General features: G+C 51.7%; 1 non-coding gene and 1 pseudogene across 1 annotated transcript; both read right to left on the reverse strand.

The window, feature by feature from the left end:
• Positions 1-4038: 4038 nt before the first annotated feature.
• Positions 4039-4114, reverse strand: LOC133058179 (small nucleolar RNA U2-30; annotated as a pseudogene).
• A 167-nt stretch (positions 4115-4281) lies between these two features.
• On the reverse strand, positions 4282-4360 carry LOC133058181 (small nucleolar RNA U2-19). The gene has a single exon (XR_009693288.1). It is a non-coding gene; the product is annotated as a small nucleolar RNA U2-19 (small nucleolar RNA).
• Between the last annotated feature and the right edge of the window lie 12046 nt (positions 4361-16406).

A 16406-nucleotide genomic window follows, 5' to 3' on the forward strand; every position in this document is an offset into this window, starting at 1 on the left:
GTTTGGGGAGGGGCATCTCCCAGGACATTTGTGGCCGGTTCTATATCTTGCTTTAGGAAAAGATGGTGGCCAGTGGGGCTCGCTTAGCTGGGGTGTGAAGGTGGGGGGTGCACACACATGACAGGTGGGCCCTTGAAGCCACCAGGAGCCTTGGAGAGGCAGGGTGGGTGGGGGTGGGCCTGCTGCCATGCTCTAATTATTCAAAGGTCTGTCATGTGGAGGAGGAAGTAGGTTTGTCCCTTTGTGTTCAAAGGCAGAAAAAGGATGTGTGGGTGCAAGCTCTAGGGAGACAGAGTTTGGTTCTGAGAGATGTGAACATCAGCAGGACTCAGGAGGCTGTCAGGACTCCACCCTGGGGCACTGAGCAGAGGCTGGCTGGCATGCAGGTGATGGAGGTGGGGAGACAGGCCTGGCACTGTGTGCCCGCCCACCTTTGACCTTCCAGGAGAGACCTACGCTGTGTTATTTTGTGCCCCCATATGTCTAAGTCCTAACTCCGGGGACCTGTGAATGAGATCTTATTTGGGAATAGGGTCTTTGCAGCTTTAATCAAGCTAAGGTGAGGTCATACTGGGGTAGGGTGGGCCCTAAATCCAGGGACTGGTGTCCTTATAGGAAGAGAAGAGGACGTACAGCGCAGACGGTCATGTAAGGGCAGAGGCAGGGATTGAAGTGATGCGATGCAAGCCTTTCCAGAGTGCACAGCGTTGCTGACACCTTAGTTTCAGGCTTTTGGCCTCCAGGGCTGTTCAAGAATAAAACTGTGTTGTTTTAAGCTGCTCAGTTTGTGGTAGTTTGTTACGGTAGCCCCTGGAGACAAATACACCAGCCAAGCAGGTCAGTGTCCAACCTTCTGTGTTGCATAGAAGATGGAGGAGGTAAGAGGGGACTCTATTCAAAGTGGTGGGCTGGGTGTGGCCTGAGGAGCCCATGGGCTGGCTCCTCTCAGAGCCTTTGGCGCCTTATTCAGTGGGAAGAAGCCAGTGGCCGGCAGCCCGAGAGTCAGGGGAAACCTGGCTTGTCCACCTGTCCATCGGCATGATGGAGCACCTTTGACAGAACTCATGTGGCTGCAAGGACGTGTTTACTGAGCTACACTTAAGCAGGCCCCACGGCTGGCAGACTTACAGGGTGTGATGGTACGTTTTGCTGGAGGGCACACGTGTTTTACAGGTATTGCCAGGACTATGTGGCCCAAAACAAAGGTGTTAGTTGGGTGATGATTAGTATAATGGGGGTTCTGGAGCCTAACTGTTGGATCAAGGGGATGGCACTTTTTCATCCCCACTCCTCTGTGAAGTCACTTAATTCTAGCTGTGAATGGAAAAGAGAAGGGCAAGGAGAGAGGGTGTCTGGGCGTGTAAGAAGTTTTGGAGGGAGGCACTGTGCAGACAGATCTGCGGTAGCTACTGTTCACGGGCAGAGGGGGCTGGGGCCTTTGAGTGGCCTGCAGAGGGGAGGCCAGCCCGTTTCCCCAGAGGCTGGCTTCTGATTAAGGGCTCATCTGCTCCTAAAAGAAGAGGGGACCCTCCCACTGCCTGGCGGACCCACTAACAGTGTGGACTCTTCCAGCCCTGCTCATCCAGTGGCCCCACAAACGTGGACCCCACAGTCCTCCTTGGGCCCCAGCACATGTGTTAGCATGGTCGTCCTCACCCAGGCGGCTTTGTCTTTGGGAGTGGGCTGTCCTGTCTTGCTCTATGCCCCCCAGCATGTGGCCTGGCCAGGCCCTGTGGGCATGCAGCTGGCCTGTGAGCCCAGGCACCTCAGAGGGGCAGCAGGGCCACTTCCTACCCTCCAGATCGCCTGCAGAGCTGAACGTTGGGGTGAGTGTCTGGGTGGTGAGGGAGAGGCTGAAGGTCTAGTGAGAGTGAACGCAGCATCTCATGGTGACGTCTCAGAGGGCAGGCAGGGAAGAGCCTTGCTGGGGAGATGGCCCCGCAGGCCGATGGCTCCCAGGGGCGTCCAGGCCCTCTCGCTTCTTACTGACCTGGGCTTGGTGCAGGGAGAGGGAGGCCACCCTGACCTCAAGACTGAGCACTCGGTCCACGGGAGGCCCTGTGCTCTTAGCGGCGACTGGTTCTGGCTGATGAGACTAGGGGAGTATCTTCCAGCATGGAGAGTCAGCTTCTGTGAACGGTTCTTGGCTTCTAAGAGGGGCCTCGGGATGTTGCTATGGATCTACTGCAGCCATCCTGCTCCCAGCCTGACGGGAGGTGCAGGACCTGTGTCCTGGTGACAGAGGGAGGTGCTGGATCACCCACCCCTGCACCAGCCCCAACCTGGACTTCCTGTCCAGGAAGTGGATCCCAGGGTGTGGGATCACTCTAGGCACCAGGAGGCCTACACGTGGGACCCAGAATCTGTGTCTCCCGGGGCCGCCAGCACCCCAAGTCGCTGGGCCTTGTTCTCCCTGGGCTCAGCCTCTGGGGCTCTATTAAAGTGGCTCCCACCTGGGCAGAGGTCCTCCATCTTTATTTCATCCGTGGCAGGTTGGAGCTTCCCTAAAGTGCACAGGAAAGATAAGCAATAAACCAGAAGCCGCAGTTGCTCAGCGTCCATGATGCTTTGCAAGCACGGATCTGTGCTCCCAAGGACACTGCTGTTGGGTCGCAGTGGCTCTGAGGCTGGCACAGCTTACTGCCAGTCACCCTTGGTTCTGCCCCAGGCCGATCTCCTCCTTGGGTTTTCAACCAAGCTGCGGGGACCAGTGGTAGGAAGAGCTGCTGGTGGATCCTGAGGCCAGACCTGGGTGGGGAGGGGGTGGGATTCCCAGTGCCTCCAGCTCCCCAGCTCCTCCTGCTCTGGTGAGGGTCTGAGTCTGTGTGGAGCGGCTCTCAAGGCTCCAACCCCTGGTTCCCAAAGGGGAACCCCGTGTGTTTGGCCCCAGGATTTCTTTTGACCCTGGGGAAGCCCCCTTTGCTCTTCCTGGAGTTGGCCTCAGCTCTGACCCCTATAAGCTCCCTCGTGTTCTCCATTCATTTACCCTTCCTCTGTGGGGCTCCCGGTGAGATCACTGTGGGAGAGACCCCAGGGGCTCTGCCTGTGCCTCGTCTAAGAGGATCTCCGGGGGGCCATCCCCGGGCTCTTTGCACCTCATCTATTGTCACTGTGAAACAGCAGACCCCAGCCCAAGCACCCATGTCCCACTTGAGAAGCATGCCTCCTTCCTGGCAGAGCAGCTGCGAGTCCTGTGAGTCCTCCTTGGGCTCAGGAGGGACTCAGGTTCCTCACTCCTCCCACCTCCACATGCGGCCCCTCTGGGTCTCTTCTTGGGGAACGGCCTGACAAAGTCCAGATGACTGCAATCCTACTGTCCCCAAACTACTCTAGACATCTTACTTGAGGTCTTAGTCTGCTTCTGCAGCCATGACAGAATAGGGCAAACAGGGTGGCTTAAGCAGCAGGAGTTTAATTCTCACAGTTCCAGAGGCTTGAAGTCTGAGATCAGGGTGTGGTTGTGGTCAGGTTCCAGTGAGGGCCGTCTTCTGGCTTGCAGACTGCTGCTTTCTTGATGACCTCACATGGTGGGGAGGGGGCTCTGGTGTCTCTTCCTATTAGGGTACTAATCCCATCACAAGGGCCCAATCCTCAGGCTTCATCTAACCCTGATCACCTTACACCTCCAAATACTGTTCCATTGAGGGTGAGGGCTTCAGCGGGCTTCTCCAGTGGCTCAGTGGTAAAGAATCCGCCTGCGATGCAGGAGCCTCAGGAGCCGCAGGAGACACAGGTTCAACCTCCCTGAGTCGTGAAGATCTCCTGGAGGAGGGCACGGCATCCCACTCCAGTATTCTTGCTTGGAGAGCCCCATGGACAGATGAGTCTGGAGGGCTAGAGTCCATAGCATCACAAAGAGCTGGACGTGACTGAAGCGACTTAGCACGCATGCACGAGGGCTTCAACATATGAATTTTGAGGGGACGCAAGCATTCAGTCCAGGACACCTGCAGTGAGAGGAGGTCAAGTCAGTTCTTCAGAACGATGATATTATTTATATCTAAAGACACCACTAGCCAAGGAGAGCCTCCTGCCCCTTGAGCTCAGATCAAGTGTAGAAACATTCACAGTATTAGTTATAAAGGTCAGTAGTAAAACCTTTTCACTGTTGCTCAGAATTGATTACCTTTCATACATGTACATCCCCACCCCAATATCATTTATCCGTCAACACATTCTCAGATATCCACTGTTGCCTTTATACACACACACACACACAGACCTACACACACAACTCTGGACATAACCCCTTATTGTTTTAAATTACTCTATTCTTTTGCTTCTCAGAACTATAGAGATCATGCCTAAGTAACCTGCAAGATCTTTGGATGTGCGGATCTGGCTGTTTTCCTCACTGATCCATTTCAGTAAGAGAAGGTCTCAGAGAAGGGGGCTCTCTTTTGAGGGTCATGTCTTTAAATCAAGTTTTTTTTTTTTTTAAATATTGTAGAATTTGGACTACAGAGGAAAAAACTTTAAAAAATAATATTTTTCTGTAATCATAGAGCTGATTTGTTGACAAAGGGCATTTTCCTGTTTAATGCTTAATTGTAGTGTTCTGTATTATAAAATTTTCCTTTCCTGTCTTCAGCCATCCTTTTAGTATTCTTCGGCTAATTCAGTCATTAAAAAATGATGTTGTGGAAAAATACTTAGTGATTTAGTATGAGACATAGTTAAGTGAAAAAAAGTTATAAAATGGAATGTACAGTATGATCCCACTTAGTACCAAAAATATATATTCTATGCATAGGAAAGTCTGGGAGGGTATTATGCTCAAAATGTTAACAGGAGTTATTTCGGGGTAGTGGGATTGTGGGTTATTTTAAATTTTCTTCTTTTTGCATAAGTGTAGTTTCTAAATTTTCTGCAGTGAATATGTATTCCTTTTATAATAAGGACAAGATCACAGATCATGCCAAAGGCTGTTCGGATTCTCTGACCACAAGGGGCCCAGGTTGCTCCTCCTGTGCTGGACAGCTCCCATGTTCAGCCCGGGGTTGCTCACCAAAAATTTCCCTCCCATACTCCTGGGACTCTGGGCTGGGCAAAGCTGATGCTGGTTTTCCCTAGTACTGAAGTGACTTGGTGACCCCTCCCTGACAGGTGGGTTTATCACCACCCTCCTTGATGGGCCTCTAGTCCTTTACTGTACCCACGTCAGCCAATGGTTGTGCTGGTGGCATGGCTGGCTAAGTCCAGGGGCGTGGCTGGGGCATGGCCTCAGGAGGATTTCTGAAGCCTGGACAGTCCCCCCCACCTCCCATCCCCAGTGCTGGAGGAGGGCTTGGCTCCCAGCCCTGCCCGCAGCTAGGAAAGATGGACAGATCAGCCTGTCCCATCCCCAGGGTGGTCCTACGAGAAAAGCAAAGGACGGAGCCTCCGTGGTAGAGAAGGTCAAACCCCAGCTCCCCCACCAACTAGCTCTTCATCGACTCTCTGAGCCTCAGCTTCCTTAACCTACAAAATGAGGGTGATGCTGTGAAAATGAGATGAAATACGAGGTTCAAGGACCTCAGGTGGGGCTTGAAACAGGGCAGGTACTGAGCATATATGCCTCCTCTTTCTCCCCTTAAGGAAGGCATAGTCCATTTGGGGACACACCCACCCTAGTATAAATCAGTGAAGTCCACTGGGGAAGCTTCTACATGTCAGTGGACATTCAGCTCCAGATTGATGAGGGCTCTTTCAACAGGAGTCATTCATTCTTTAACACACATGCATGTATGCACATATGTTTTTAACAGTCGCCTGACAAAAGAGAGTCACGGAGCAGCGACTGGTCCCTGTGGCCTTGCCTGTGTCCTGGGAGTCTAGTGTGCAGGTGATTCAACAGTAGCCACCCCTGGACAGGGCAGCAACCAAGCTCTCCAGCATCATCGAGACAGAGGCCCAGGCTCCCTACTCTGAAGGCGTGGGCCTCCCTCACTGGCCAGGTCATCTTCCTCTCCTCTGACCTCCTAAATATCATCCACTGCCCAGTCCACTGGCTTTGGACCTTGGATCTGTCCACTTGTCTTCATTTCCTCAGGTACCAGCAACCACTGTCGGCTTCCATGGCTGCAGCCTTGACGCTTCTGTCCTGCAGTGACAGGCACCCTCTTCCACTGCAGGTCTGCTCATGCTGCCCCCCCCCCCCCCCCCCACCTATCTGTGCTGCCCAAGAGCTCTGAACAGTCCAGCCTGGCTTTGCTGCAGGCCACCCCACCCTGCCTTTAGGGCCAGCACATGGGGGACATTACAACAGGGAATCTGGGCCTACCTCTCCCCTTCCTTCCCCAACTCCTGTGCAGTTCTCTCACAGATCTATCATACAGAGGACCACTTTGGGATGTCCTGGAGAAACAGGTGAGAAGTGTTATGGTGGTTCTGGTGAGACCTCCCTAAAAGAAATTGGATAAGGGCTAAAGAAACACCGAGGAGGGCACTGGGCCATCTGCTCTGCTTCCTGGAAACCTGAGCCCTGACACAGCAAAATCTGGCCATGAGTATTCAGATCACATGAAGCCCCTCTCTGGCCGCAGCCCCCTCTTGAATTGGTGTTTGCTCAAGCCCATCGCTGGTGAGCGTGTTTGTGTGTGTGGAGGAAGCTGGTCAGGTGAGCAGCTGGTCAGGAGGGAAGTGTTTCAGAGATGGAGGTGAATCACTGCGAACATGATTGGATTTACAAAAATTGGTTTGACACAAATTTTCAGGAATCCATCTGGGCTCCATGAGAGGTAGAGCTGTTCCCTTTTCTAGATTCCCAGGAAGCTTATGTTCTGGGGAAACTGGGTGTATTTGCTGCCAAAAGAGGTTTTATTTTTAGCCAAATGTGAGAAAGGGAAGGGGGGCCCAGCGGTGGGGGCCGGGGTGCCGTGAGTGGAGCCCTGCTGGTGGGAATAGTGGCGAAGAGGGCAGCCCTAGAGGTGGGGACTGGGCCCTGGCCTCAGAGGGTCTGCCGCCTTTTTCCTTCGGGGGAGGACGGTTCCCTTCTGCAAGCGTCTCTGTGGGCTGGGATGCGATGGTGCGGCCACTCTCCTCCCCCCACTCGTGTGCTAAGATGAATACCAAACGCTACCAGCCATCACGCGTTCTAAATTTACAGGGTGCTTGTCCTTCACTGGTCGCTTAAAAGTGAAGCTGCCTTAGATGACGAGGATGCTAAAGCTGGAGCAGCGTGGCAGCTGCCAGCTTCGTGGGCCCCACCTGCTGGCCTGTGCCGCCCTCCCCCGAGCCCTGCGGCCTCCTCACCCAACCTGGGCCTCCGGGGTGGGGCAGCGGTCAGAGGCCACAGGGAAGGGTGGGCTTGCAGCTGGAGCACCCATTCCCTGAATGCAGGCACAGTCTGTGTGGGGACTGAGACGTAGGGTCTGGGCACTTGGCAACGACACTGATGTTTCTCTGGGCTGCATCTCCCAGCCGGGAGCCTACTGTTCTATTTTCCTCACCACCAGAACCGGCCAAGTCCTCGGCCTGGTGGAGCCCTGCAGGGGCGACACCCCAGGAGAGCTTGAGGGGGCACAGACTGGCACCAGAATGCCATCCCCTACATCCACCACCAAATCCCAAGTTGCTTAGATTCCACTGCTGAGAAAAGACCCTCTTAAGATGCATGTGGCCTTGGAGGAGCCATCCCCCCGACCCCTGAACTCCCAGAGGCCCATCATCTGTGCACCCTCAGCACTCTCCTCACGCCTTATGGTTCTGTAACGAGGACCCGTAGGAGCTTTATCAGGGTTCCCCCAGCCCTGCTGTGTACACCCCGAGGGCTAGGACAGAGTCTCATTGTCTCTGAACCCCCAGGGCTGAGACAGGCTAGTGTCCAAGGGTGGAGTGAGTAAAGGAACTGGGGAGAGCCCACCACCCACCCTGGTTTCTCCTGGTCTGGCTGGTGGGGATGGCTTGCCTCTTATTGTTGAATTTCGTGGGTGGATTTCACCACAGCCTCAAAATAAAATACTGTCAACTGAGCTCCAGCTGAGCAATCGCTGGGCATGGGCTGAGGCATGAAGATGGAGATGGCATGGTGCTGGCCCATGTGCATCTCATACACTCAAGAAGGACTGGACACATGCACCGTGCTGGGTGGATGAATGCTGGCGGGTGTTTATTCACAGAGCGCTGAGAGTGATGAGAGAGGGTGAGGAACGGCATTTTGAGTAAGTCACCCCCCCCACCCCCAAACCATCCCAAAGTCTCATCACAACTCTCCATGGCAGGAAGGGCTGCTGGCCTCCTAGGAGTGCATTACCAGAGGGAGGAGGGCCAGAGGCCTGAGGCATCTGGACCCTTGCAGACGATGGGTGGAGTGCAGGGAGCGGGGATGGTGGAGCATGTGTGGGCAAGAGAATGATGTGGGATTCAGAGAATGGATCTCGGCAGGCTCAGTGGATGGGGCTATCCAACTCTAGTGCCAAGAAAGCCCTTCAAGCAGGGCCTCCTGGCTGGGTGTGGACCATCATCACCCTTTTGAACCTGCTGGACCATCAAGTGTAGATGAAAGATTTTCCCTAGGCTTGATGTTTATCTTAAAGATATTCTGTCCCCATGGGTTTTTGTCTTTACTCTGGAATTCTCTTAGTTTGGGCTTCCTGTCCTGAATCACATCAGAAATGCTTATCAACAACTTTCCGGCATGTTCCCTTCTCTGAAAACACAGTTTTACATCCAGGGACCAGTGCAGGGTCCTCACCCTAGCTTGGCCTTTCCAGAGTTCATGGAGCTTGCACTCACTTTGCCAGAACTGAGGTTTCTTCCCCCCAAGGTGGGTAAAAGGAAAACACTGTGAGCATATCCTCCTCTCCATGGGGGCTGTACTCCTTGTCTTTGCATCCCTTAAAAATCCTCCCATCCAGGCTTTGTGTAAGTTCACACCAGCTCCTGTAGAGTTGAAATGTTCTGGAGCAGGGCTCTGTAAACTAGCTCTGTCAATGGCCAGGTAGTTAGTATTTTAGGGCCAGGACACAGTATTTTAGGGCCTCTGCCACAACAACTTAACTTGGCCATCAGTGTGAAAGCCACCTTAGGTAATATGTAAATGAATGAATGTGGCTATGTTCCCATAGCTTTGTTTACAAAACAGGTGGAAAGCTGTGTTTGTCCCCTGGCCTTGGTTTGCTGACCTGATGTAGAGTGTCCAGGGACTCCTGGAAGCCTTCGGGTCCGTCTATTTCCCTTTGGGGGACAAAAGGCTCTTCTTCCTTTTCTCCCTCATGCCTCCATGCTCAATGTGAGCTTCCTTGACTGGTAACACTGCTATCGTTCCCCAGCATCACCTCCCATGACATGTGTGTAAACCTAGCCCATTGTCTCCTTTAGAAGGTCCCTCTTCTTGCACAGACTTGAGTCTGCTAACTGGGTCTGCGGCCCAGCTACTTCCCCATGACCCCCTCCCCACTTTCACAGGCACTCCCCTCTATACTTCAGAACTGGCCAGCTCCTGTACTGGGCACCTTGTTGGTGGCCAGCTGCCCCAACCAGTCTGTAGCTCCCTCCCTTCTTTGTCTGAAATCCTCTAGACACTCCTGGTCCCCAGTTGCCTCTCTCCTGGGAGCCACAGAGCTGGTTCCTTGGATGTTTGAAAAATGCAGATTCTAAGTGATGACTTGTTTCCCTGAATGCCTCTCTTCACCCCTTACTGGAAGTCTAGACTTTGCTTCCTGACTGTAAGGTCTCAAATTCACCTGTAAGCCAGGTGATTTATGTGGGGTGGGGCATAAGCCTTTGTTGGGCTTTGTAGCATCTTGTCAAACAAAATAATCTTTTCCCTCCTAACTTGTCTTTGGAAATAACTGTAGACTCGCAAGAAATTGAAAAATCAGTGCGTAGAATCCTAGGTACCCTTCATTGGGGTGAAAGTGAGTTTTTGGTGTCAGGAGTATCCTTTGGGCACTTAAAGAGGTCTAAAAAGAAACAATTTGGAATTGACTCTGAGTGATGTCTTCCTGCCCCATTTGCACCTGCTCACTGTTGCCTGGGAGCAGTTACTTAGCCCTCCTGCCTTCATCCTGCCAGAGAGTTTTTGAGCAGGGCTTTGGAGGCACAGTGGGCTGGGAAAATAAGCATTGCCTCAGTTACAGCGACACCTGGGAAGTCTCAGGTGGGAAGGAGAGGCACTTGGAGGGGCTGTGATATGGAGGTGTCAGCAGGAACCCGCTTCCCTGAAACCTTTAGGGGAGAATCTTTCCTGGCCTCTCCTGGCTTCTGGTGGCTGCTGATAGCCCTCGATGTTTCTCAGCTTGTAACTGCATCACTCCAGCCTCTGCCTCTGTTGTGACATGGCCATCTTCCTGTCTCTGTCCTCTCTTCTTGTAAGGACACCAATGATATTGGATTAAATGCCCTACTCTACTGTGACCTCATCTTAACTTACATCTTATTCTATCTGCAATGACCCTGTTTTCAAATAAGGTCGCATTGAGAGGAACCAGGGGTTAGGATTTCACCATTTCTTTTGGTGGGTGGTTGGGGAGGGACACGATTCGACACACAGCAAACACAGACCAAGTAGAAAGAGGGAGAGGTCAGGATTCCATGTGCTGCTCTGCTGGGACCCCACCATGCCCCCTCCCTTTCTTCTTGGAGCCCCTCCCGGCTAGTTTTAATGAGGTGCTGCCTGACGGCAGACTCACTGAGAGGCACTAACAGGCGCACTCTTCTATTATTGTGGCTGCCAGCACTCCAGGACCAACTGGGTTTACAAAAATAAAGTTGTATCATCTGCTGCATGTACCGCATCCCCTAAAACAGGTTATTAAGGGGAAGTGGGGAATATCGGAAACAGATGGAGGAGTCTTTGATTTGCATAAGGTGCCATTTGCATGGCTCAGAAGCCTCTATGGAGGGAATAATGTATAGAAATACACATACGTAAGCCCTCGGTTGGGAAACAGAGGCACACTGATCAACCACAAAAATAGATGTGAGAGAGACTGGGCTAGGAGGGAGAGGGAGAGAGAGGCAGGCGGGGAGAGGATAACAAGCAAAACCAGTGCCCAGCACAGAACTCCCAGCACAGCTGTGGGGCCGCCCTCCCTCCAGCTCCTTTTCCAGCGTTGTGGTTTCAGAGCTGATGGATTTTATACATGCAACGGCAGGATGGTATTTCCGAAAGATCTGGCTTTTCTTTTCTCTCCCAGAAGGGCAATTGGTTTAAAAAAAAAAAAAAAGACAAGAAAAAGAAGAGCATAGTTACCAGCAAGCTGGCTGGATGATCCTGGCAGACAGAAGTTTGTGTGCGTTCTTGGGGTCCCCTGGTGCAGAGAGCTAGTCCTGCACACAGAAAGAGACAAGAGTGAGGAATGCAGAGAGTGGTGATCCTGCCAGGCGAGGAGAGGAGATGAGAGGGTGGGCTCAGGATGGTGATACCTGATCTTAGGATTGGCCGATGGTGGCGGCAGGGGGAGTCCTGAGGGTCTGCCACCTGTGAGATCCTTCTGTGTCCCAGCCCCTCACAGTCCTCAGCCTCGCTGACTGATGCTAAGAGCAGGAGGGGCTGGGCTGGTGTCACATGGTGGTTTTGTCCCACACTTTCTCACGTGCCTGGCTCTCTCACCAACAGAGGTGTCACTGGAAGATGGGAGGTGGGTCACTGTCTGCACAGGGTCCTCTGTAGAGAACAGGACAGCCCTGGTTCCACTGCGCTCTGACCCTTTAATTGTATGTACAGGGTGACAGAATATAGAGCCATTGTCTGTTTCATGTCCAGCCGCTGGGACATGGTTTAGCCAGAACAGAACTCCTTCCACCTCCCACCTCCCTTTGATATGTTGATTCCAGGGTCCTCTGCGCTGACCATTCTGAAGTCTGTGCTGATCAGACACTTCCTAATTTTTGACCTGTTTCAGCAGTGGGATGGGGGCTACTCCTTGGCTGGGCATGTGGACTGCTGTCCTGCCATCATTGTTAGTGCCTGTTGATGAGGGAGTATCACCCCACCTAACTCCCCAGGGTTTAATACCATGAGAGAGGCGACAAAATGTATGGATGGCTCTGTTGGCGTCACCTCTCCTTTGGGAAGGAAGCCACTTGGCTCAGTGCCATGGCCGTCCTCCTCATGAGCCTTGTGAGTGCTTTCCACTGGCCGGCTGGCTAAGGCAGCTGGTTGACCACCGTGGGGCCGTGCTCCCCCTGGGGAATGGAGCTGTTGCTGGAAGGAGCCACCCAGGGCTCCACTCCCCAGGCCTCACATTCCTGGGGGTCACGTGACTAGTTCTCCCTCATGGGCCGTGAGTGGAAGTGATGCCTGTCCCTTTCCAGCAAGGGGGTGAGTACTGGGGGGCAACCTTGTTTCTCGGCTCTTGTCCCTGGCTTGTGGCTGAGAAATGGGTAACTGTGGGGCCCTGGGCCCTGCGTGGGAGCTGAGGCTGACTGTGAGGGGTGTTGTGATGTGAAGACCTGTGGACAGCAGTTGGCATGTCCTGGTGAATCCAACTGCTTTCCCTATGCTTTTCTACCAGGCTGGAGGTTAGTGGTTTCCATACTGGGTGGGTGACATCTGCAGCATCTTGCCAGTTGTTATCTCAAGAGGTTGGTCAAAATTCTAAATAAAAATGAGTTTCCCTGCCTTTTGGTTTGAAATTTATACACAGGACATATAGTCAGACAAGAAAAGAGATTTCCATTACAAAACTTCAAGCTTAGAAAAATAGATGGTAGTGAGTGGTATTAGAATATACTTCCCAAAGAATTCTAGTCAAGTGCCTTTAAGACATTGAGATCCCGGCAAGCGTGAAAACTTCAATTTGATTTACATGTACATGATTAGAGAGTGCTTCAGAGGTGCAGATAGTCCTCCACTACGGGGGGTGGAATAGGGGTAAGAGAAAGCTCTGTGGTGAGAAATGAAACCGAAATTGCCAGGGCACAGCCCCTATGGAAAGAACAGGAATCATTTTCTTGGAAATGAGGACCGCGGGCTTTCTCCCTTGTTGGGAAACTCACTGGTGAATCCAAGTAATCTCAGCAGAGGGGCCTGCCAGGTGATGTGGAGGTCTTTGCCGTCTAGCTCATCTGGTCTGGAGTGCATTAGAGATTGTTGTCACCTGACATACCTGTGGTCCTTTAATTTACAGCAGCCTTGTCAGTCAGGGGAGGTTTTACACCCCGGGACATTTGGCATTGTCTGGAGACATCTTTGATGGTCACAGCTTGGGGGGCAATGGCAGTGCTCTGGCATCTAGAGGGTGTAGACCACGGACACTGCCCAATACCACACTGTGCCCAGGATGACCCAACCTGTCAGTGGTGCTGAGTGTGAGAAACCCTGACTTATAGGGGCATCTGGCAAGGTTGGGAGGTGCCAGAGGGCCCTTTCTGTGTGAAAGCCATGAAGACAACTTTCTTTGAGCACCATGTTGGGCACTTGTCTGATGGTGAATTATACGTGGGAATCCTTGTTTTTGAGTTATATGACTGTGCAGGTCCTGAGCATGTGGTGCCTGGGGAGAGTCTGTAAGAGGGGTGACTTCTCTACTTCTCAAGGCATGAGGCGGGGCAGGGCTGCTTTTATAATTGCATCTCTAGCCGAGGCGTTTGCTTCCAGATGTAATGCCCTGTGTTCAGTCTAGACTCAGTGCCCTGCCGGAGGCAGCAGTCTGGGACCCAGCATTCTACACATCGTTGGCAGGGAGCAACTTTCACCACTTGAAGCTGACATCCCAGGGAGGGTACCTTGCTGACTACTCAAGAACACTGCTTTGCAATGGACCCCCAGGGTGGACGTGCTGGGCAGGAGAGAGAAGCCATTGTCTTGCTGTTTTTTCTCCTCTTAAAACCTCTGAAAGGCTGGAGCAGAGCTCAGCTGCCTCTACCAAGCAGGGCGGATGGGGGAGAAGCTGTGTTAGGCACATAGGAAGCCACTTGCCCACGTTAATGCTGGTACTGTTTGTAAATATTGGTTCTAGGAAACCAGCTCTAACCTGCGGTTTGTCTGCCGTGTGTTGGTAAACCTGCCCGCACATCACTCTTGGCAGTACTCTTCTGTCAAACTCATTTCTTATCCAAATGGGGAATGGAATGATTTCATTATTCCAGAACTCTCCAGAATCCTGGGTCCCACTCCCTGGAGGGAGAGTGGAAGTTTCCCATCACAGAAGAAGGGTCTGAGGATCATTTAACCCAACTCTGGTTTTAACAATGGGGAAACTGAAGTCCAGAAGGGAAAAGCAAAGAGGTGGTCACAAGTGTAGGCCTGAAATCCTGGCCTTTTGTCTCCCAGAACAAAGCCTACTCCACCTAGGAGGCGAAAACATAGGCCCTCTTAGGGGTGTCTGGCCCTGAGGACAGGAAGCGGAGGTGAGATTCAGGACACAGAGACCGTGGGAGGTAAGGTACCAGGATGCTGGACATCCCGATATTGGCCAGTTGGAAAGGTTTGACTTTGATTGGTTTTGCATTTCATCGAATTGCATTTAATTTGTGTTTTTGCTGGTCTTCCACTCTCCCATTGGACAGGCAGCTGTCCCACCCCTGGTCATACTCCTGGCATCTGGGCATTTGCCTGATACTAGCAACTCCTGTTGAATGAACCAATGGATTCCTTGATCTGTTCTTTGATCAGCTCATGGGGACACTGAACTTGAAAGAAGGAAACTCACTGACTAGAACTTTGGTCTTTTTACCAAATGCTGTAGACTGAATATTTCCAATCTCTCAATATTCACATGTTTAAAATAATCTCTGACATGATGGTATTAGGAGGTGAGAGCTTTTGTGATGTGATTAGGTAATCAGGGTGGAGCCCCTGTAAATGGGGTTATGCATGTGCGCTAAGTCATATCCGACTCTTTGCAACCCTAGAGACTGTAGTCCACCAGGCTCCTCTGTCCACATTCTCTCTCACAGTTCTGGGAAGCCTGAGATCAGGTGCTGGCAGTTTCTGTGTCTGGTGAAGACTCTCTAGCTGTGGATGTCTTACCACGTCTTCACAAGGCAGAGAGAGACTGTCTCTTGGGTCTTTTCTTCCAAGGGCACTAATCTCATCATGAAGGTCCATCCTCATGGCTGACTCACCCCCTCTTCCAACAGCCCACCTCCAGATAGCATCCCACTGGGGGTTAGTGTCAACATGTGGTACCTTCAATCCACAGAGTGGGGGTGGCCCCATGGAGCTCCTGGCCCTGGTGTCAGCAGGACAGTTTCTGTGTCTCGAGATGGAGCTAGAGACTTGTAGATACTGAGGAGTGCTTTTGAGGAGGAAGAGACTCTTTAGACTCTTGGACTTGGGGCATGGTGGTGCCTTCAGTGAGACTTCACTACAAAAGGCTTCTATAGTCAGAGCAGTTTTCAGAACAGGCATCAGTGAGCAAAGACACCTGGAGATTGTGAGTCCTCTGGGGCGCGCAGTGCCTCCCAAGCACCATTTTCTAGCCTTGGAGGCATACACACTTTTTAGGAGCATTTCATCAACTCAATGGACATGAGTTTGAGCAAACTCCAGGAGATGGTGAAGGACAGGGAGGCCTGGTGTGCTGCAGTCCGTGGGGTCGCAAAGAGCCAGACATGACTGAGCGACTGAACAACAGCCGGGGTGCAGCCCTCTATCATGGCCTTAGTTAATTCCTACCTCCTTTCCCGCCCCATACCGTAACTGAGATGGTCTGCCCCACAGTGGTGGGCATAATAGGTGGGCTCCCTTCCTGGATCCTGGAGCAGTAACTTCATTGAGAAATTTGCGTGTCTACTTCACCCTCAATGGGAATTTGTCAGGCTATACAATGAAAGGTTAAACTCTATAGGATTTTTAATGACCCAAAATAATTCACCTGTTTATATTAGCAAAAAAATAAATTGAGAATATATAAATATTGAGTCCCAATAGGACCAAACACTCATTGCTCAAGGCATCCTTTAGACAGTGGGTTTTGCCAGTACGTAATGGATTATGAAATGGGTAATGCCCATTGATCCTGTAATCCCATTTCAGGAAACATGGAGTGCAGAAATTGCTCAAATACCCAGTCTTCCTTGCACAAGGATACTTATATCTGCACTAAAAAGTGGGAAGTATTTAAACAAACTGTTAATAATGTGCTATCTTCAAGAATGACAAGTTTGCTGATTATATATTTACGTATTAATAGAGGATGAGATGGTTGGATGGCATCACTGACTCAATGAATATGAGTTTGGGTAAACTCTGGGAGTTGGTGATGGACAGGGAGGACTGCTGTGCTGCAGTCCATGGGGTTGCAAAGAGTCAGACACAACTGAGTGACTGAGCTGAACTCAGAACCTATTGAAATAATGCCAAATTAAAACTGAGTCATATAAAACAGATTCCTGACAATAGCGAATGTAGGTCAATGATAGGAGAACTGCATGCCCTTCTGTTTGTCCAGTGGCTTTTACATGACTTGCTGCTGTGGTCCAGGCCCTGGGAGGCTGGGATAGGGGACGGTGAATCCAGACTTCCCTGCCTTGAA

This window comes from Dama dama, chromosome 5, assembly GCF_033118175.1.
Source record: "Dama dama isolate Ldn47 chromosome 5, ASM3311817v1, whole genome shotgun sequence".
Taxonomy (NCBI): Eukaryota; Metazoa; Chordata; class Mammalia; order Artiodactyla; family Cervidae; genus Dama; species Dama dama.